The 21,883-nt window shown below is 40.7% G+C and overlaps 1 long non-coding RNA gene across 1 annotated transcript in view; it reads left to right on the top strand.

Moving 5' to 3' along the window:
- Nucleotides 1–21,883, top strand: part of LOC311437230 — an 87,875-nt gene that overhangs the window by 55,521 nt on the left and 10,471 nt on the right. The window contains exons 2-5 of the long non-coding RNA XR_014693377.1: nucleotides 3,536–3,616; nucleotides 10,134–10,247; nucleotides 14,016–14,199; nucleotides 16,331–16,463. This is a non-coding gene — a long non-coding RNA (uncharacterized lncRNA). The remainder of the gene's footprint in view (nucleotides 1–3,535; nucleotides 3,617–10,133; nucleotides 10,248–14,015; nucleotides 14,200–16,330; nucleotides 16,464–21,883) is intronic.

The following is a 21,883-nucleotide window of genomic DNA, read 5'->3' as shown; positions in this document are numbered from 1 at the left end:
GAAGATTTACATTTAGATTCTAAATCAGTTGAGGTAGGGAGAACCTAACTTACAAAATACCCAGAGGTGAGGCAAGAAGGATCTGATTTTTCAAGTTCATGTACTTTCAAGATGAAGTCCAGGTTGTCGAGTCAAGCAGTTGGAAAATAAGAACGAACAGACGTCATTTTCCAGTTGGTATTTTGGCCAACTGCAACTCCCCTTCCAGGCACCTCCTGCCCCCGCTGCAGGCACCAGTCTATGTGGCACTAGTTCCCCTGGAGACAAAACTGGATGGGATTAACCTTTGGCATTCCTCCCCAGTGCCACCCTGGTTTCCCCACGGGTCATGGTGATGAGCACCCACGCCGTGCTAGCCAGAATCACTCTGTGCTGGTCAGTTCCTGGGCTTTTCCTCTGCTCATCACAGTGGGTTGGATGAGCTCAGCAGGAACCTGGACCACACTCCCCGTCAGCCCTCTGGCTTATAGAAACCAGCTCCATATCATGGGGGATAACAGTGGCATATAATTCTTTTCATAAACTGCTCAACCTTCGTTTCTGAACTGTTTCAGTCCTTGGCCTGTGGTGTTTTACTGGGAGAGTGTTCAAGAACTTTTCTTCTTTGATGGCTCATTTCCATCCAGTTTATGTTGATTTGCTACATGTATGTGTGTATATATAGTCATTTAGCTTAAATGGTTCTCATATGTTTCCAATGTTTAGCTCATAGTGTATTTATGGAAAGCAGCTATATTGCTTCTCAGGCTTTATTTTACTAAGCGTAATGCATTGAGTGTCTTCCAGTCCCCCATAAAACAGACTTTTCTGTTCTTGTGCACTTTGAAATAATCTTGCTTTAGTAAGAAATTACTGTTAACTCACTTCAAGATAAACTCCAACTAATACTTTAACAATCACACTAATACTTCTTTGTTTCTGTCCAAAATATGTTGGTTGAAATACACTAGGCTCCACTCTGATTCTTCCACAGCTGCATTAGAGTGGTTTAGTTATCCTGTGATCGAGTAATACTCAAAGCATTTTCTCTCCTTCTTCCATTTAATTTGCCGAGTTCCAAGCTCAAGGCAGAAATTCTTGCTCTTGGTTCCAGAGTACTTGTTTTTGCCAAATTTTATCTTATTTCTGTTACAGTTTGCAAGTGATAAATTCTTCTTGATCCACTCCGTATTGATTATGCCTTCCAGTTTTAGGGCACTACAATATTTTGTTAATATCCTTTATGTGTTTGTGCCAACATCACTAACAAAAATATTAGTTCCAAGAGCAGTTCTTGAAGAGCTCAATAAATCATCTTGTTCAAGTTGGGTATCCTTAGCTTATTACAATACAAGTACCTGTGGATCTGCTACCGCCCCTTAGCAACTCTTAAATATTTCTGGAAAGAGAGACTTGTTTAGAGTTACGTAAGGTTTGTTGATGACTCCAACGTAACTAAGATTTTACCCCTAAAAGTATTTCCTTAAAACAACAAATAAAAAAAATCCTATCAATGCAGTAATGCAGTACTTTTTTTTTTTTTTGAGACCATTGAGACAGTATAACTATGCTGAAGCCATGAAGAACATCATTCACCAACCAAATGTTATTTGTAGTTGAAATCTGCCATCCTTCTAAGTATGTTTAGATCATCCAATACTTAATCTTTTCATCATGAATCTCAAAACTTACCCCAACTTTGCTTAGTGCGTGCAAGAGGTATGTCAAGAGTCATGAAAAATTACAGTGTTTTGATAATCTCCGTTGGGTTTGAATTTCAGTTTTCAGGTCCATTGAAACTTATAACTCAACTTAAAATTCAAAGAATATGAATTCATGACCTGCTTTCAGCTGCTTGCCTGACAATGCAATGTGCTTTCTCTCTCTTCCTTTCATTGCAAACCAAAATGCACGGTAAAAGGAAGGGGTTTTGACATAAGTCTTTCTTCACACTTTAAATAAGTTAGTCATGCTACCTCCTGCCAAAATGAGAGGGTCACAGCAATGAACTTTGCAAAAACTGATGTGCATCATCTTAGGACAGAGGGAGTGGATGAAGCATATCAGTGCTTCATATGCCTTCTATCTTTATAGAAAATAATTGTATGGAATAATCAATAAATCATAAAAAAGGAACTTTAGTTTTTATCAGAAAATAAATAATGTACTTTAGAGTACTAAAGGCATATGCCAGTCTAATTAAATGAGTCTGAAAATGACCTACCTCAAATCTGAAATGTTATCTTCACCTTTAAAGAATGCAATAATATGTGAGTTAATTCTAAAGGGCGAGCTGTCTTTAAAAATCCTTTTAATTCCAATTCTTTACTTATGTTTTGGTTGTGATCTTGTTGCCTGGCAAGTTAGTGTTAGACAAAAACTTGTTTTGTGTAAGTTCAAAGATGTATATGCAAGCTAGTGTTTTCTGATAATCTGCATTGCTTTGATGGTAACTGGAAGCCAGTACTATCACAGATTTAGGATCATGGAATAGTCACTGCTGGCACCAAAAGACGTGTTTGTAAACCACTAGATCTCCGTATTATAGTTTCTCTTATTTCTTTTTCATATTCTAGATGACTGTTAGAAAAGCTGTAGTCAAAGGATGAAATACAGTATAGCAGTCTTATCTAAGATATGTAAACATACTTGATAGTATTTGGTATAATCTAATATTCAAGAAACAGTTTATTTGTATGAGCATTAGGTTCTTAGGGGGAAGTTTGCCCTGTGTAGAAGACCAGCATAAAAGTTAGGCAGCGCTTGAGTGCCATATTGGCCTTTGAAATGGAAACTTAATTGGTGTCCAGTCCTTTGGGACCCAGGGAGAGGTCTGGGCACTGGGAGTGGAGCCGGAATGTGGATGTGTTTTAGGCAGAAGTCTGGGAACTGACCAAAAACCAGTCTGCCTTTGAAGACTGCTCTCTTCATAGAGCTAGATAATTTCTAATGTGAGAGGTGATTTAATAAAATCTGATCTCCCGTGAAATTGTTCATAATACATTTTGAGGTGTCTGCCTTTCATAGCTGTATCTTGAAAAAGGTGTACGGTTAAGGAAGGTTAAGGAAAGGATTACACATCTCGGCCCCTCTAGCAGCAAAGGGCCAATCTCAGAGATGAGAAATTCCCTTCTGGAGCAACCTGAGAAGCCAGGTTTCAAGCCCATGGAAAATTTTTCCTCGTGTTTAGTTTGAGTTAAATCAAACCAAGTCCAATTCTTTTTTTTTTTTAACAAGGCAGCTCTTCCAGCTGCTCACCAGAGTACTCCTTGTCCATGTTGTTGCTAGTGAGTAAGAGTTGTTTGTAGTGTCTGCACCTCAATTGGGAATGCATCCCCCTAGCTCTGGGGAACAGCTCTTCTGGGATCCAGGAACCCCCGCCTTGGTGTCAGTGAAAACTTGCTGAAACTGAGACACTCCAACAAAGCATAGCTAAACAGTCTTTTACTGGATATTTTTGTCTGATTCTTTTCCTGTGTTCACGTTTCTGTCTGGATTCCCTATGACTAGCCTACCACAATGTTGTTTTAAGTGTTACTCTCTATTTGAATTGCAGTTACATCCAGGAGACTCAACTGTATCCATAAGCTCAGACAGCACTAGAGATGTCTCTGTACCAGGAACTGGACCCGATAAGGTGAGACCTCTGTAATATTGATAAAGATATATATAATCCCATATGGTTTTCTAATACCTTGCTGCTGATAACCTAAATTTTAATGTTAGGTCATGAGTCCAAAAGCATGAGATAAACTGTGTTCCTACAGTGATTTGTTCAAAAAGCTGCTAAGGAGCACCCACAAAGTCTCAAAATATAAAATACACAAAATGAAGTGGCTTTCATGCAGGTATAGAGTAAATCAATGGCAGAGCCAGGAAAACATCAGGTTAGGGAAAACTGAGGGATTCCTAACTCATGTTGTCTCTACCACTTGCCGTGATCAGGCAGGACAGACAAAGTTCTTTTTCACCTGCAAACCCCTGCAAGGTCGAGTGAGGGAGACATCTACTCAGTAAGTTATGATAGTGTAAGTATCAAGGAAGATAAACACCCAGTTGTCCTATGCAGTACATTGTGGTAGCCTGGGAAAACGCATAGTCCTTCATCACCAAAACTGGTACATGTTGGTGACAGTGCAGAGCTCAAAATCGTGGGAATGCAAGATTTTCATCTTTAAATAGGGAAGAAAGGTAGGAAGGAAAACTTATGCACATGACTGTTATTTGGGGAAATATTTCACTATAACCTAATATAGGACTACAAAAGGAAAAAAAAAAAAAAAAAGTGTCTGTGATGGCTCAGGGTGATAAGAGATTTTGACCCCCAGTCCATCTTTTCCCATGGGCTTTGCAGAGCTGCATGGCCTCCAGTCCCAGTGCTGCTTAAGTGATCTTAGAAGAAGAGAAGAGATAATGCCATAATTTTCCAATTCTTTTTAACTTGCCTTCTGTTAACTTGTAGGGATAAGTGCGTTCATAAGCAAAGGCATATAGGGAGATGTACATTTAAGCTAAGAACGTGCATAAAGGCCAGGAACTAGGCTGTGTGCTCTTCTTAGCATCAAGCAAGATGCCTTGATTTCATCACGTGGCATCTGTTTTATTTCTTCTCTGCCATTAGTTTGCTACAGCAGTGAATGCGAAGATGAAAACGATACATGTCACTGCAACTTCAGTTATGAGTAGTATATAGCGATTGGTATTATCATTTTGCAAAATCCTTTTCATGGGCCTTTTCACGATATGGAAATTGGTCTTGGAGCAGATCTGCCTAAAGCTAGTGCGCCCTTGGCAAAGCATTCACAACCTGAAGGGCTGCCACTAAATCACTCATCTGCATTAAAAGCCATTGACATCTGTGAGATAATGTTTTCTTTCTGTCTGGTTTTTCATAAAATAAAAAGCTTAGCCATGGCACGTTAGAAATACAATGAATGCAATTTAGTTTAGACCCTGTGATTAAAGTTAATTTGATTCAGAATGCGATGTTTATACTGGTTAATTGCTCCAACATGTAAAGTGAATCGGTACCTTCTGACTGAGGCAAACAATAGCAAATCTCATTCTGTGTCTGAAAAAGAGCAGGAAAAAGGTTACAAACTTAATCACACCTCAGATGTGATTGCACAAGTATGTATTACTCATGCGTTACCATTTACATTTCTACTTTTGTAGAAAATCCCATAATTAAATAGAATTTTGCTCTTCTTTTGCAAAAGAAATTGTTACATACACACACACAGACACAAAAGACAAAAATAATTGCACCATAGTTGCTCTTCATTTCATAATATAAAGAAGTTTATGCATAACTTAGAGCACTTTGTTGGAGTTAAATCATCACGTTACTGACTTGCTGAAGGATGGGCCAGCAAAGCAAGAGATCGTTTACAGACTCCTGAATCTTTACCATTAGCAACAGAGGATAAACACAAACATGAAAATAAATATTGCTGTGAGTATATTCAACACTGCCTTTTTAACTTTTTACAGAGCTGCTTTCCATGTCAGACTTTCCAAAGGAAAGAGCCGTGCTAGATCAGCAAGTCTGCTCGGCAGAGGCTCTGCAACTATATATGGATGCAGAAAGAAACTTGAGCCACGGGAGGCTCGAATGCTGATATTTCGCAGCGATGAATTAGCGGGAGCTAATTGAGCTTATTCTATGAATTAGTGCAACCAGAGATTCGAGTCAGAATTGTTTGATTTGAGAGGAAACTGAAATTGAGCCGAGCGCCTGGGGTGCCCTGCCTCCTCTTCCCTCCCAGCCCTGCAGCTCTGCAGAGCGCTAAAAGCAAACCTGCTTGCTGAGGGACTGCGACCGCTTTGCAGAGGGCTGAAAATACATTTAAAAAGTAACAGCTCAGAAAGAGATGGGTTGCTTTCTGCAAACGCCATGGACTGTTTAGACACATAATTAATGTAGTCTTGCACTTATGGAAACTTGGCCTTTCTGCTTGGGATGTTTTTGGCTGAGGGTGTGTTCTTGCTTCTTTTTTTAAGGAAGGAATGGCTTGTTATTTATTACTGAGTGAAACGGCAAGCACTATTAATATGGTAGTGCTGACAGAGAAGGCATTTTCCCAGTTTGACGTTCTTTTTTTCTGTTTCCCTTGAAATGCTTGTTCTCTTTCCATAAACAGATGCAAATAGACCGAATGTTTCCTGCAGAATAAGGCAGTGAGAACAAAGTAGCAATAGCAAGGCTATCTTGTTGATGAAAAGACATATTTTATTGTATGTTTTCAGACATCAGGGAAAAAAAAATGCACCCAGACGAGAACTGTCTGTGTAAAGGTGTTTGCCTGCACTCAATTTTAGGCAGCAGTATGCTGTATAAAGATGACACATATTCAGAGGTGAATGGATGAACTGGAAAGTTTTTTTGACTCCTCTGGCCCAGCTATACCGTTTCAAGCTAGTTTTGAGCTCTGAGACTGGCAGCTACAAAGCCCTTTTGTGATTATGAGTCTCAGCAGTGCTACCCTGCCTGGAGAGCAAGTGCTCTGCAGGAGATGGGGTTGCTGTCTGGGGCCTGAACAGATCAGAGCCTGCACATACCCAAATTGCTATAATTTGCCAAGCTGAAGAAAAAATAAGAGTTTGGGGATGTGTCTTTGAAGATTCTTTTAGCCAAATGTCTGAAATTTGGGAGACTAGGCCTACCCAGAGCACACCAAACAATGCATACCAAATTTCAGGGCAAACTGAGTTCAAGCCCCTTAAAAGCAAAAATGCTTTGCAATCCCTGCCTGGCAAAGCTGCCACAAGTGGGTCAGACATGCTGGGAAAACTGAAGTTGAGCATTTCTCACTGCTATGAGAAGAATGATATTATCTCAACCTGGCATTTTTCATTGATCTTTGTGCTGGATGTCTACTGAACATCTTTGGATGTCCTTCCTAGATGATACTTTTGACACAGGATTTTTTTGCACCTCTTTTTTTTTTCCTCATATTAAGAAAACGTCAAATAGTTTAGGCTGAATTCCTTCCATTTATCCTTGCTTCCTATCCCAGGAGCACTGGAGCTGTGAATCTGTTAGAAGCTACCTAGAGTTGGAGAAATATATGGAGGTATGATGGTAACTGCAAGGAAAAAAAATGAGACTGGGCTGTTGCAGAAAAGTGCTGCTGTTAAAGCGAGCTTGTGAGTCTATAATGAATTATATTATGCAACCACAGCCTTCAGCTTTATTTCCTGGTCACATGAGCACGAAGCCACAGTATGGTAATTCAAAACGTTCAGAGACAAGAAAGAATTGTTTAAGGAAATAGGATATTTTAGACTAAACCATTAAGCAAGATAAAGAAAGTAGTAGTTTCCCTAAAAGGGGAGAAAAAAAGAAAAAAAGAAAAAAAGAAAAAAAAAAACTGTGAAAAACAAGAAGGAGAAAGTTCCCATTGGAAAAATCAACAGAAGACTTCATTTCTTTGGTTTGAGGAAAAGACGTAAAACTTTCTGAAGTCTATCTAAACAGGAGTTCCTTTAGTTCCTTTAGATCTGATGATTTAGTGTGTATGTTCTTCTGGGCAGAAACTGTCGTTTTTTGTTGTTTGTCCAGAACTTACTGCTGCAGAGCCTTGCTCACAAGCAGAACTTGCTGTGCAAAGAAAATAAGAAATGGCAACGGGAGGGTAAGAATTTTACCCAACATCCCGATGAATGTCAGTCTGTTCTTCACGTTTCACATAATCAGCACTTACGTATACACAAGGCTTCAGCTGTTTTGGACTTGATGCTCCTTTTTGTGCCCGGTAATGGTAAGGCTGCAGCTGTGCTAGCACAGAATCGGAGGGGATTGCACACCCAGGCAGTAGGAGGTTGCAGTATCAGAAGCTCTATGGAAAAGACAAGTATAAGTAAAGCAAAAAGGTTAGCTACTAATAGAAATAAATCCTAATGAGTTGCATTTACAGGTTTCCTAGACACCTTTATTTCCAAATCCAGCAAATTTCTCCCTGTAGATAAATCATCTTATTTCGGTGTACAGTATTATGCTAAAATGAAAACGTCCTAAACTGATGTATTCATAATGGTTAATTAATCTCTTCTCATTTCCCCTATATACAAGTGGAAAGTACCAGGGAAATAATTGTCTTCAGCAGTGTATTGGAAAAAGCAAATGTGCCTGGTTTCAGAAGTGGTTCTCAGAGCCAGTCTGAAGCACGGTGAGATGGTTTTTCGATTGCGAACTGCTTGAGCTGTTGTTAACAATTGCCTTGTTCCTCTCAGGTATTTTGTTTTAAAGGGCTTAAAAGCTGAAAGCTCTGGGGTTTTAACTGAAAAGATTTGGGGGGGTTTCAGCTTTTCAGTAGCATGGTGCTGGCCCAGTGAGTTATGTGGGAATTTAATTTTCCTCTGGGTTCTGTGGAAGCCTTCTGTAAATGGTTTAAGCTTACCAGACTGATTTCTTCAGTCTGCCTGATTCCTCAATGTGTGCTCTCCATAAAGGCTGCCTGGGCTTTTATCACCTCATCATTGCTCCTAGTTCACTGATAACAGCTGGCGATAAAGGAAATCTCCATGTAGGCTAAAGTTCCCATGCTCCGTGGGTGCCTCTGTCATACAAGCTGCTCTCATTTTTCTCTCACAGTGGCCGTGATTAAAAAAATGAACAGATGGAAGACAAAGTGCTTAACCTTGCCCTTGCTATCATCCCCACGGGGTATTTCCAGGGAGGCTCTTTTAAGCAATTCCAGGCTAGGTTGTGCTTTATCCTTTTTACCCCACGTTGGGACAACCTCGCTTTAAGTTTGCAAAGGCATTTCTGGTCGTATTAATGTCAGCATCGCTGGGGTACTGGGCAGCCAGAGGGGCTTGCTGAAAACAGCCAGCTCAATAACTGTGTGCTAGCAGCACAGCCTCTGCACTACAGACCTCGCTGCAATCTGCAGTGTCATGGGTGAAGCTAGGTAAACACTTGGATGTTTATCTTGACCTGAAATATGGCCACAAACAGCTGCTATCAGTACCCAAGATAATGCGAGGCTGGAAGCTACGCCTGTATATGGCAGCCCGGTGCTTTCTGACTGCTGGCGAAGACAGCAGGAATCCCAAAGATTTCCCCAGCACAGAGCCCAAATCTCACTTATCAGCTAACGGCATTCAGCTTCCAAGGTTATCATTCTGATGACTCCCCCAAGGACTCGTAGTTATACCTTCAGCAGGCAATTAGTTAGAAGGGCACGTCTCGCTGAACTCTTGATGGCAGTATTTTTATTTTTTATTTTTTATTTTTTATTTTTTATTTTTTTGCTTTAAACTGATGTTTCTTCCCTAACACCTCCACGTTCTCAGAAATTGCTGGATTCGTGCCACTACGTCCATCATTCCCAAATGCAATTACATGTTTCATTTCAGGCAGCACTCAGGATCACAGAGAAATCTGCCATATTTACAGACTATAAAAGCAATTTCAAGACAGCTTCCCACTGCTGTCTAGGAAGAGCAAGTGTCCAAGAAAAATACAGCAAGAGTTGTATGGCTTGATCTTTGTTAGCTCATATCCTAGAAGAGTCATGCGGCTGATGTGGAGCATGCTGTTGCACCTAAACAACGATGAGGTCCATAAAACTGAGATCCTTTCTTTTTCCAGAGGCACATACTTAACTGGCATAGAACAATTCTTGTTCTTAGGGAGAATTACAAAATAGTCATTTGGGGACAGTAAGCTAGTAGCTCTCATTCTGGGGCAACAGCTGCATGTCATGTGTTCACTGTTGTTCAGGGAGAAAGCGACCTAGCAATTCAGAGGGTAAAAAACTGTAAAAATAGTAAATCTCATCCCACTCTTGCCTGGAAGCCGCTGCGCTTTCCCCTTGGGAAAATTCAAAGAGGAAGGGGGCCACTGCTTCTCAGTGGTCTCTAGCAGTAAACCTTACTTTGCGTGTGTGCTGGCATTAGCTTCATGTGAGGTAGGGTTTCAGCACTGAACCCACCTGCCATGGACCACATATGACAGAATGGACTTCCTGGGCTGTGCTTTGATGTCTAATGCTGAGTACTCTGAGTACTGCAACTGCAGACTTTCAGCACTCCTGTTTTCCTTCCCATTGCACAGACTTGTGGAAATAGCATTTACTGGGGAAAAAAAAAAAAAAAAAAAAAAAAAAAAAAAAAAAAAAACTAACCAATTGGCATCTTTTTCACAGGTGATACGTAAGGGTGCAGATCTTTTCAAGAGGGTGATGGTCAATTGCTCTCCAGATGGTGACGGGAGACTCCACTGCAAAGGTCCTAGGAACAGCATCTTTTGGCCCGATCAGGTGAGCCTCTCCAAAATGCTGTTCTGCTGCACTCTTACATCCAGCCAGGCTGTGGTCCTACCAGACCACCCTTCTAAATGAATGTGCTGTTTCTGTTGATTAGCTTAAACTGGAAAAAAATAGTATATCCTGACTACATTAGCTACGTACAGAAGACCGCCCTACATTAACATTCCTGTATCAGTCAGAGCAGTTCCTCCTGAGTATTTGTAATTTTCTCTGCACGGCTTGGTTAATTCAACAGGAAGAACTGCTCAGGCAGCTGCTGGGTCTGCCAGCTTCTCCACCCAAGCTGTTAACTTAGGGTGCTGAAATGTGCAACTAGTGCCTGTCAGCTGGCCTTTGCACAGCAGGTGCCACCTGAGGGACTTGTGGGCCTGGCTGGACATCCCCCAGAGAGGTCTTATTGCAACACGCAGTGGAGCACTGTGCTGAGCTGTGGGGTGAGACAGCTTCCTTCTGTAGGGACAGCTTATCCATCTTGTGTATTTGTGCGTGAAGTCTATAGCAACCTGCAGATCACAGCATCAATTCTCTCTCACTATTATCACCAGACAAGATTTGGAGTAATATTAGAGAGAGAGAGAGGGTCTCCGCCCTGTTCTGATAGGAACAACACACTGGAGTGCTTTTATCTGGTTGCAGCCGTTCTCCATGCTTCCTGTCCTGTTGAAACGCAGAACGTAGCTGCTAAGCAGTTGGCTGCCCTACGAAAGCATTTGAGGCTTAGGTCAGCATGGTCCAACCAGCTGGCTGCACCACAGGCAGATATGGCCCCAGCCCCTCTCCTGGAGGAGACAAGGAACAGCTGCCCGAGCTGCAAATGCAAGAAGGGACTCTGAAGGCTTCCTCCTGTGTTGGCTGGCTGCCGTGCAGGAGGGTGAAGGCTTCGGACTGACGTGGGAGCAGCCGGCAGCACTGCACTGCCAGCCCCGTGGCGCGTAGGTGGCAGCAGCCTGGCTGGGGCAGAGGTGTGAGAGCCTGCTGGTGGGGAGCAAAGGCTGTGGCTAAAACACAAAATTTGGGTGAAAGAGAGGCCGGGGGCAAGCACCTCCTGAGCCTTGAGGCACTTCAGTTGTGAGCCTCTGAACTGTGCGAGCCTGCCGCTATTTATGTTTAGGTTTGGTTGTTTGCCACCGAAGAGATTGTGCTGTAGGCTGATTGGAGCTGGGTGCATGGCTGAGAATTAGTGCAAGGCACAGATGGGCAGCAAATGCTGTCTGAACATTTGTCCTCAGACATTTTCACAAAATAAAAGGGACTGCATTCAAACAGCAGGGGAAAGTTGACTAAACTGAGGAAATGTGTATGGTTTAAATATTTCATAGTGATGTCATGGCAGGAAGTGAGTCCTTCTCTTTCTTTTTTCTGGTTTAAACTTAATGGAAAGGGTAAGAAAATATTTCAGCTGTACGGCTACTGCCATGCCTCTAAGTGGTGTGCTGCACGGAGCAGCTGGGTCTGTGCCTGCGCTGTAATGCACACCATACATCCCCACACACCCCCGGTGCACAAGTCACAGGTCCCCTGCGGTTACAAGGAATTACGCTGCCATTCTCCCATTGCCAAATACAGTCCACAAAAGTCAAAGTACACATAAAAAAAAACCCACTAACTAATCCTTGCAAAATCCAGTAAGGTAAAACATATGTACTGTTATCTGTCTTCCACAAGGGGATGAGCCAAAAAGCGAGGATGTGTCAGTGACTGCTTAGAAAATAGTCTTAACACCTCTGAATCTATGAATTTCTACTTCCAGTGCTTCTCTGAATATCACGGTAGCCTCTCAAGGAAGTACCTAGCCTCATACACACTGAGAGCAGCTGAAATTTCTGTGATAAATATCCTAAACCGTTAGGTATTGATGTAAAATGAAAGATGATTCCAGGCTATAATACACTGCGAGAATTGCACTCAGCCTGACCAAAGAAACTCTTTTAAAACTGGGTTTAAAGACAGAGCAAGTGCTCGAATGCCTGGGAATGAGCCAGGCTGCCCCAGCTGCCCCCCTACCCACATCCCCATGCTGAACAGAGGCCACGTGTGTTGCTCAGCCAAGTGCATGCACTGCCCAGGACCTAGCACAGCAGTGGGGATGAGAAATGGGGAGGGAGAGACTGTTCCTCCTCGTACCTGCTTTTGACGTGTTCATACGAGCCTTTGAGCTTTTTATAGTTGGCCCAAGTGCAGCATGAACAAATCAAGCAAGCAGCTGTACAAAGCCTTGGTATTTCTGACCTTTGCCAGCATGGGAGCATCCAAGCTTGCATCCAAGTGTGCCTTGGGATCCAGCAAAGCTTTCAGGAAAGATTTGACGCTTTCGTTTTCATGTCTGAGTAGCGCAAGTAGCAGAAATCCTGGGTATTGTTTTTTTTAGAAGATTAGGTTACTGAAAGGCAACGTTTTAATAATGTTAAATAGCTGTCAGCCGTAGAAGTTGTTCATGAATTTGAACTATTGATCTGTTACATGGATTTTTCCTGAAATAAAATAGCTAACACTCACCATTAAAGAATGAAAAAATATACTTGCCTGACATTTAGTTTCTTTGATTTTTTTTTTTTTTTCTGATTTGTAAGCATTTCTGTCCATACTTGTCTTTTTCATCTTCAGGGTCGTGGTAAGAAAACGCTATTTCCGCATTTTTTCTGGCTTATACATGTTTGTATTTTGTTCTGGTATGGTCAGCTTCTAGTATTACTTGTGGTTTAGATAGAAAAGATGTGGTGGCAAAACAAAATTTCTGTGATTGTTTTGTGGGTTACCCTTAAATTGACCAGTACAGTTTCAGAAATATAAAGCAATTAGTGGGAAAGGGAAAGATGGCTGAGATGCCTGGAAGGGATGTGGGCTCAACACATTTTCTGGAACTCCTCTCAGCAGATCGCCCATGGTGTCTGAAACTCGCTGCCTCACCTGGGTGACCTGCTGGTGGGGATGATCGTAGAGAAAACATCTGCTGTCTTAGACCCTTGTCTTGTGAGGGCTCAGCATATGCTTTGCTTTCTGAATACATCTAACACTGCCAAGTTTGGTAGGATGCAGGTAAATACACACAGGAATGTGATCTTCAGCCTTCATTTGTCCCTGGGCACAGAAGGAAAAGCAGGTCCATTTTTTCTCCTTATGAATCTATAGGAATTATCATGTCAGAATGGGCTCCCTCACCTTGGAGTATGTAGGAACTAACACTATTTTAGCCAGGCACAAAAAATACATAAACACATGGAAGGAAGTGATGACAGCATTTAGAAGGGCTGGGAACGTGTCCTGACCTCGTGTCACTCTGGGAGCCACTGAGATATACCTGAAAGGATCTTCTCCCACAGCAGTGTGCACAGATGAAATATTGGGGTGTCCAAAGTCACTTCATGTTATCCCTTTGGTTTCAACATGGCCAAGATATAGCCTTACATATTTCTATTCTTTTTGATGGACACTGCCCATTCTTTTGCAGAAAATCATTCTTTTAAGGAATCCTGTAGATTCCTTAAAAAAAAAAAAAAAATATTACCACTATTCTTACCATGCAGAAATACTATACATTCCTCTCAAACCAGCATGCTGCCCAAAGCATTTCTTCCTAAACAGGCACTGCAGATGCATTTGCTTGTCTGGGCGAGGCACAACTCCATTCACATGTTGCCTGTCATACTTCTCTGCTGCCCTCTTTTTTAGAGGCCCAGCAGTCTAGTGCTGTTTTTCACGGTTGCAACTGATTTACAGGTGGTGACTACTGATGACCTCTTGTTTTGGGTTTTGTTACAGTGAAACGCATGCTGGCTGCTCTCAAATGCTTTGGTGCTTACGACTGTGAGTGAAGAAAAGCCTGCTTTCAAATCCCCCTCAAACTCTGATGTGCATCCACTCCAAAGAGTCACCTGCAAGATCCAGAGCCTTGGATTTGGCAGTGGAGCCTCCTGTCAACATCTGGTCCAAGTCAGGAGAGGAGGTGGGACTGGAAGTGTATTTGCTGTGCTTGTTCAGTCTGTCACACATCCCACAGCTGCTGATGCTGAGGGTAGTGCCCAGAAGTGTGACCTTGGGGAATCCACTGAGATCTGCTATGGTTTGGATGATTCTAGAGGTACATCAGATAGATCATTATTCTGAGTTCTTCAAGTCCCATTTTCTTGTGTCCGAACTGTTATGCATATTCAAAGTATTAGTGTATTCTGTTTATTAACTGTTATATATTAGCTTCAACACGTGGGATGTGGTTTTCTTCATACAGTCATACTACACCTACAAGCCCTTCTGCTTCAGATAGACAAAGGGAATATGATGAAAGAGAATATTCTGTGCCATTCCAGAGAAGATGAGACACATTTTCATTTGCTAGTGCATTCCTCTTCCAACATCTTTACTGCTGTAACATCTGGACGAAAGAGCTATTTGGTAACCAGTGAAGTAACCTGGAAAAGTTAGGATGTCTGGAGGGGATTGCTCTTGCATTACTGTACATAACTGACTATATGTGCAGTTACTTACAGTAACAGATTTCTATATTTGATGAAGAGATGAAAATGGAAATTTTAGCAGGACCGCACCAGAATAACAAACAGGGCTTCAGAGCACACAGTTTAGTCTCCAAATTAGACCAGATTTACATTTTTTATCATTACAGTTGTATGCATAAGGCGATCAAGTATTTTGTTTGCATTAGCCAAGATAATTTTAATCACCTAGCTGTTCTTCATCAAATCATTGAGATAATTCTTTGAACATTTGATAACCAGAAACTCTTGTAAATGCCAACACTTTCACACACCTCAGCAGAAAGGACTCGTCCGAAAATCTGCTCCAGAAGTATTCTCTGCTGTGATGCTATTTCTTATGCAATAACTCTGTCCCAGGACTAACCATCACATATCAACAATTACTGCCAAATAGCTGGTGGTCAAAGAGAACTGCTAGGAAGCATTATGTAAGCCACAATTTGATTGATAACAAATTATTTGTTGTAAATCATCTGGAATTAACACAATGAACAATCTAGGAATTATTACTCATATCTGGAAATGCGTAGCATTTCTGGAAATTTATGTTTCCAGAAACAAGTAATGATTCCTCTATTATTCACTGTGTTGATTCCCATATGGCTGTCAAACCAAAAAAAAAAAAAGAGAGAGAGAGAAAAGGCTACTGTCTGCAAGAAGCAATTTGCAAGTAAGCCAAGTGCAAGCAAGCCAGTTACAATATAAAGCAAAATATTTTCAAATTCCTTTTTGACTCTGTCCAATTGAAGATACAGGTAAAGTTCTCATCACCTTCAGCAAGTTAGAGAAAATAATTTTAGAAAATACCATTCTCAATATCTCTTTCTGAGTATCTTACTTACTGAGGTAGGTATTTTACCCATTTATGCTGAAGCAGCTTTGGACTCCTGATCCTTTTTTGTCCATGTAGTAGAAGCAACAGCAGCAAATGTCCAGCTACCATGCTCAGAGGTGCGCTCCCATTTTCAACAATGACTTAAGACTAAACTGATCCCTTTAAGGAAAAAAAAAAAAAAAAGTTGACTAAAGGAATAAGACAGAGATTTTCTGAAGTGCAAATAATAAGTTTTAAATAACTTCCACAGAACTAGTGGTCTTAGCTACCATTTATAACCTGCAAGTTTTCCTGAAAGCTACAGTATAAGGCTCATTGTTCACTTTAACACTCTTGAAAATCCTGTGTATACATTTTCAAGAATGTCAGAAAACATCGCAATACAAGCTTGAGTTTGCAGCTCATAGTTCTACAAGAAGTACAACTACAAAGAAAGCTTGGCTATTTTTAATATATTTCTAAGTATGCTTCAGTGAGTGCATCCATCTCGGTAATCAGATCTCCTTGTTAGTTCAAATTCTTCAGTTTTAAAAGTAACCAAAAGATTACAGTCTACTTCCATGATTTTTCAGAAAGTACTGTTCGCTTTGCCTAATACTTTGTAGTTTCAACTCAGTTCATTTGTATAATGTGTTGTGTTTTTTAAAATATTTCTCAGCAACAGGAGAATGTGATCAAAATGTAGTTCTTTGAAGTTAAATACATAACAGCATGTAAGTACATGTAATGGCAATGCCTCTAATTTGCAGGAGGAATGACAAATCATAAGAACTGTATCTGAGACAAGAGCCAACCCCACAGTGCCTCTGAAAGCAGAAATTCCTGGTGCAACAAAGATCAAGCACATTGCAAAACTGTATTCTGCAAAAGGAGCTTTGTGAGGTAAGTGTGAAAATAAGTAGAAAATAGGAAAACCTGCATCGTTTTATTATCCAAAGACATATTTGCTGCTATTCCAAGCATTTTTATTTGTGGTAAACTACCCCTTCATCAAATTTACATAGAAATGTAACAGGTTAAGAAAACAGATGATGGGTCGTCCTTTGCTGTCATCTCATGGGCCGACCTTCTACAAAAAGGGAGTGAACCACAGTTCAGTGACATACTACTACAGGAGCATAACCTGCAAAACGTATTTTAAAAAGGCACAGTAAGTAGAGAATTAGTGATTTAGCCATTTTGAAACCAAGGTTGAAATCCCACCTCCCCCAAAAAATGGATGGCACGGTGCCAGGGGCCAGGATTTACATGAGGGTTATAGCTGGTATATCATAACATACAACTGGGGAGCCAGAAAGGGGAATACACATTGCCTTTTTGAAAGCAATGTTTGTGCTTCTGGATGTGTCTGCCGCAAGCTGTTTGGAAAATATGGTGAAAGAGGCCACACACTCTTGCTGTTCCTCTCTGTTCAGTCATTGTGCTGCCACCTGCAGATTTACTGCTGGAAAGTTAATTCTGTAGACCGCTACTTCCATTGCACGTGGGAGGGGAAAGAGAGGGAACCATGCATTGACACGCTCCCTCTGCTCCAAACGCTGCTAGCCCAGAGCAAACAGAGCATGTTGCAGCCCTTCAACCTGCAGAGGTGTTCTGCGTGAGGGTTACTCTTGTAGGGGATGGGTTTTCCTGCCCTACTTTCCAGGTACTTTTCATTCTCCTAATGTACCCTCTGAATTTTCATTTCAAACAGCCATTGCAGCATTGTTTTGGTTTGGTAGAACCTTCTTAAGGCTTCGCAAATCTTTTTAAACACCTCTAAAGCCGTGCACTGTGAAACAAAGACATTTGTTCTGTTACTAGTGAGAAGCTGCTTTGTTTTGCACTTGGGTGTGTTTGGATGCTGAGACCCTTCAGCACATTCAGCTCAGGCATCAGCTGTCTAATCCTGGAGGAAATCCTTCCAAGTCTTCCACAGCTCTAGAACTGCTCTCTCAGCAAAACAGTCCCCAGGAAAAAGCAGGTTCGTTTCCTGCCACAGGCTCTGGGAGCATAAACCTGCTGCCCCATCCTGGCTCACCCCACCCGAGGTGGGAGGCAGTGCAGCTGGCACACGTAGCTCTTCAGCTCGCACCGCTCCCCCCTAGGGGTGCACCCAGCGATTACCTGCTCCTGTAGACAGTGGTGGCATTGGCAGCAAGGCCCATCCCTTCCTGTGTTGAGAGGTTTCAGTTCAGCAAAGTTCTCAGTTGTGTTCTCGTGCAAAGTCATTCAAGCGTCATTTTCACAAACTTTAATTCCATTAACTTCAGTGGGGCTAAAGCTCCATAAGGGACTGATTTGCGTGACTGAATGTGGTGTTCAAGTAGAGGCTCTGATGCCTGCAGCGGGCCCAGGGTTTTCTCATCCAAGGCAACCAAGTGGGAAGAGACGTAACATTTCCTAAACCTAAATTAACCTACAGACTTTATTCAATCCAACTTCTTTCCATTAAAGCCAATCATATATCTTGGCTTCTTGACCATAAATGTGGAAGCAGGCGCATGCATTCCTGCAGAGCTGCCTGTGTGTTTTGGTTTGAGGTGGGTCTTCATAAACGACAGTGCTGGGGTAAGGTTTATCAGGGCGCGTTCTGCATCACCCATAGAAGGGCTCACAAAGCCAGAAGCAAGTCATCTCGAATGTGAGGTCCTAAGTCATGCCACTGTACGTGAAAGTCATAAATTGCAGTAGGAGGCAGAAATTCCCTATCAATATTCTGTGCAAACCTCAGGCATAAGAGAATAACGCAGTGTTGGGACTGCTGAATGAGTGCTCTGTGTGCACAAAGTCATTAAAAACCTGTGGAACAGTCAACCATGACTGCACAAAAATAAATATAGAGCTGGCCGTAAATAGTATCCCTTCACCTGCTTCTTCAAGTAGAATTTTATAAGAACGTTTCTTAAAGGGAATGATTTTTTTAACAAGGAGATTTTGGTATATTTCAATTGAAACCATATGCTTGTTCTTAGGCTGCTCAAATACAAAGTGAGTCTAGTTTTAAATTTAATACACTGTTAAAAACACCTAAAGAAAAATCTGAGTGAATGTGCTAGGATACAAAATGGATGTTTTCCAACTTCTAAAAACCAGATCTGGGAATACAAGTGAACTTTACTATGGAAGCATGTTTTGGTTTATTTTTTATTTGCCACACTGGGAAGAGCATGGGAGAGGAGATTAACCAGTTAAGTCCTATGATTTTTTTTTTTTTAATCACTTTCCATCTTTTACTTTATCTGTACAAAAGATACTATCATGAATGTTTCAGTCTGTAGTGCAGCAGAGCATAGAAAAATTAAACTATTGCAGAGAAACATTTTATTAAACTTCATGCAATTGGTTAGGCTGATTATGTAGGCTCACACTCTAAAGTCACCACCACGGACTTTAAAGGATTGGTGAGAAGAGGAAATTTAATGACTAATCAGTATAAAATTTGTCAGGAACTAACTTCTGTTTAGAAATTCATCCCTGACCTTAATAGATCAGATTGTGTGTGTATATCAGAAAATGCCATCCTCATAAAGGTGGCAAAACTGGAAATTATATAGTGTGAAATCTGCTTAAATAATCAGGGAACTGACCTAGAAAATAGGACTTGTGAAAATCAGCTTTCTGAAAACTTAAATGTTTTCAAGATCCTACATCAAATTAATGTATTTGATCACAGGGCTGCAAATCCTCAGCAACTGTATCAATGGATTAATCTCATTTGAAATTACATCAGCATTTCCCCACTGGACTCTCTAAGATTTCTTCCAAAGTTTTTATTCACATTCTTTTCCAACCCTGCCAGAGCAGAACATGCCAGGTTTTAATTTTTTTCTGTTTTATGAGGTAAGGAGAAAATGAAAGAGAAGAGTATTTTTTTTTAAATCCTAAAATGAGCCTAATTTTCCTTCTGACAGTTTAGAGACATGGAGAATGTTATCATGACAAATCAGTGAACAATGTTTCTGTAACATTTGCAAAATATATATTTTCACACACAGCCTTTTCACTTTCACACACAGCGTTAAAAATAACATAGAAAGGACTGAAAATCAAATCAGCATTTTAACAGTATGATATGCTGACTCTGTGACAAACCACATTTACAGTAATGGGAAAACTTCTCCATGTGCTGGCCAGTGGTGATGCTTTTAAAGTGTTTTCATTTCCACTGAGGAAGTGTTATTATTTCCACTTCAGGAACCTTAGAGAAGAAATAGTAGAGGAATCCCTTATGGGGCTGGAGGACTTTCAACAGCAGCACTAGTATAATACCAGTAAACGTTTGCTCCTCTTCTCTCTTTTAATCCTCTCCCTTCCCAGGAAGCACACATCTTTTCTTTTCAAAAATAACCTAAGCATATCCCCAGTTTTCTGCTTTAGCCAAATCATATTTATATAAACAGCAGCCACTACAGAGACAGGCTGTGTTAAAATGTTTTTCTTTGCATTTTTCTGCCAAGGTTGAAGTCATTTTGGTGCTGCCTAAAGTTGAGGTAGATCCAGTACTAACTGCGTATTCTTCTGAGACAATCAGCCTGGCACACACTTTTTATTAGCTGTATTTACATTCAGCTGCGTTTACTGATGCTGCCTGTAAGCACTCGTGTTTTTTTTTTTTTAATTCAATTTTCTGTATTGCTTATCCAAGAAGGGCTGGAGGACTTGGAGGACTGTGCCCAGTCACAGCTCTGGTTTGATCCTGAAATCTGTGAAGAAACAGAAGGTTATCAGAATCTGTCAGCTTAAGCATAAGGTAGCAAAAGAGTTGTTTTCTTTACAAGTCTGTACATGAGAAATCTCTTGTTCAGGTGTTCCAACTCTAAATTAAGCTTACCTTTCTGAGAAACTCCACATTTCAGTGTAGGCACAGACAGCATTCTGGTACTGGAACATTTGGCACAGCTTATGCTTCAGCATATTCATTCCTACTTTGTGCTGTATTCCAAATTTATACTGAATGAGTGAATATTAAATGTCTTATAAAAGTTTCATTTTACAAATTAATCTTTTCTACAAGATCTCTAGTTATACTCTTATGGCAATGTTCCGAATACTCCTATGAAAAACTGGCATTATTCTTGCACGTATCCCTAACTGATACCCTTCAACTGATAATGATAAACCTGAAAGCACAGAATGAAACAGCGGTGACTGCTGTAGTTGTTGTAGAGCCAAATGGGAAAAGCCAGTATTTCTAGTCACGTGTTTAAGTTGTCCAGCGTTTGCTCGGCCTGGCAATCTTTTCAACATTCCCTTTTGTGAGGAACTATTAAAGTTGCTAGTGCATTTAAGGGATATAAACCAGCAAACTATTAATAAGCCAAAAAAAAATCTTTACTTCAGCAAAGTATATATATAGAAGGCAATTTATTAAACTTTGAATGGGGCATTATTCATGTTAAAACTATTACTATGTAGCTTTGTAACAGCTGGATATTGGCAAACTGCTGAAAATTATTACAAAGAATGAGTCAGAATAATATTGTTCTGTACATTTAATATGTAGATACAATATCTAAGTATAAAGCCTATTCTTCCTTTTGCCTTTTGTAACTTTGACACGTGACAGTGCAAATCTGCCACCCCTGAATTCAGTTTTCTTGATATTCCTATTAGCATCTCAGTCATCCAAACGCCACCCATACTTTATTTGCATGTTCCATTCTGAAAAGTTAGCAATGTGCCTCATTAAATTTTTCCAGTAACTTTGTGACCCATTAAAAAAAAAAAAAAAAAAAAAAGTATGTATGTAATCACACATCCAATAACAGTAGCAGTAACTGATGAAGAACGTGATTAGTGGGGGTAAATATATAAGCTATTATTGCACACCTAACTTGATGGCATTTGAGCATTTGGTACTACACCCTACAATTAGAAATTACACTCACATACTTGTTGGTCTCCTGTTTAAACAAGGTATCTTTTTATAAAAAACTATATAACAGTTCACAGCAGAAAAACAGAAGGCAGTAGTCAGCAAACAGCATTTATACCCTAAAGCCTGTGGGGCCTTTAGGACCATATAACATATATCTGTTCCCTAAATTACTGACCGCTTACATCCGAAATATTCTGATGCTGCAAAGTTTACCATGATCTGCAACAGAAATAGCAAGCATATGTGAGCCAAGAACTGAAGATAAAGCACAGCTTGCACAGAAGATTATGCAAGTGTTGCCTGAAATCCAGCACTGAGCTACATATTTGTGACCAGTTCACTGGCCATTTCTGGACAAAATTGGAGGCCAATTTTGGTGCTGTTGCAAAAGAGGAAGAACTTTTTCAGCAGAATAAACTCTGCTGTTCTTCACATTATTATA

The sequence above is a fragment of the Aythya ferina genome (assembly GCF_964211825.1).
Source record: "Aythya ferina genome assembly, chromosome: 5".
Taxonomy (NCBI): Eukaryota; Metazoa; Chordata; class Aves; order Anseriformes; family Anatidae; genus Aythya; species Aythya ferina.
This window is presented reverse-complemented; position numbering and strand designations above follow the sequence as displayed.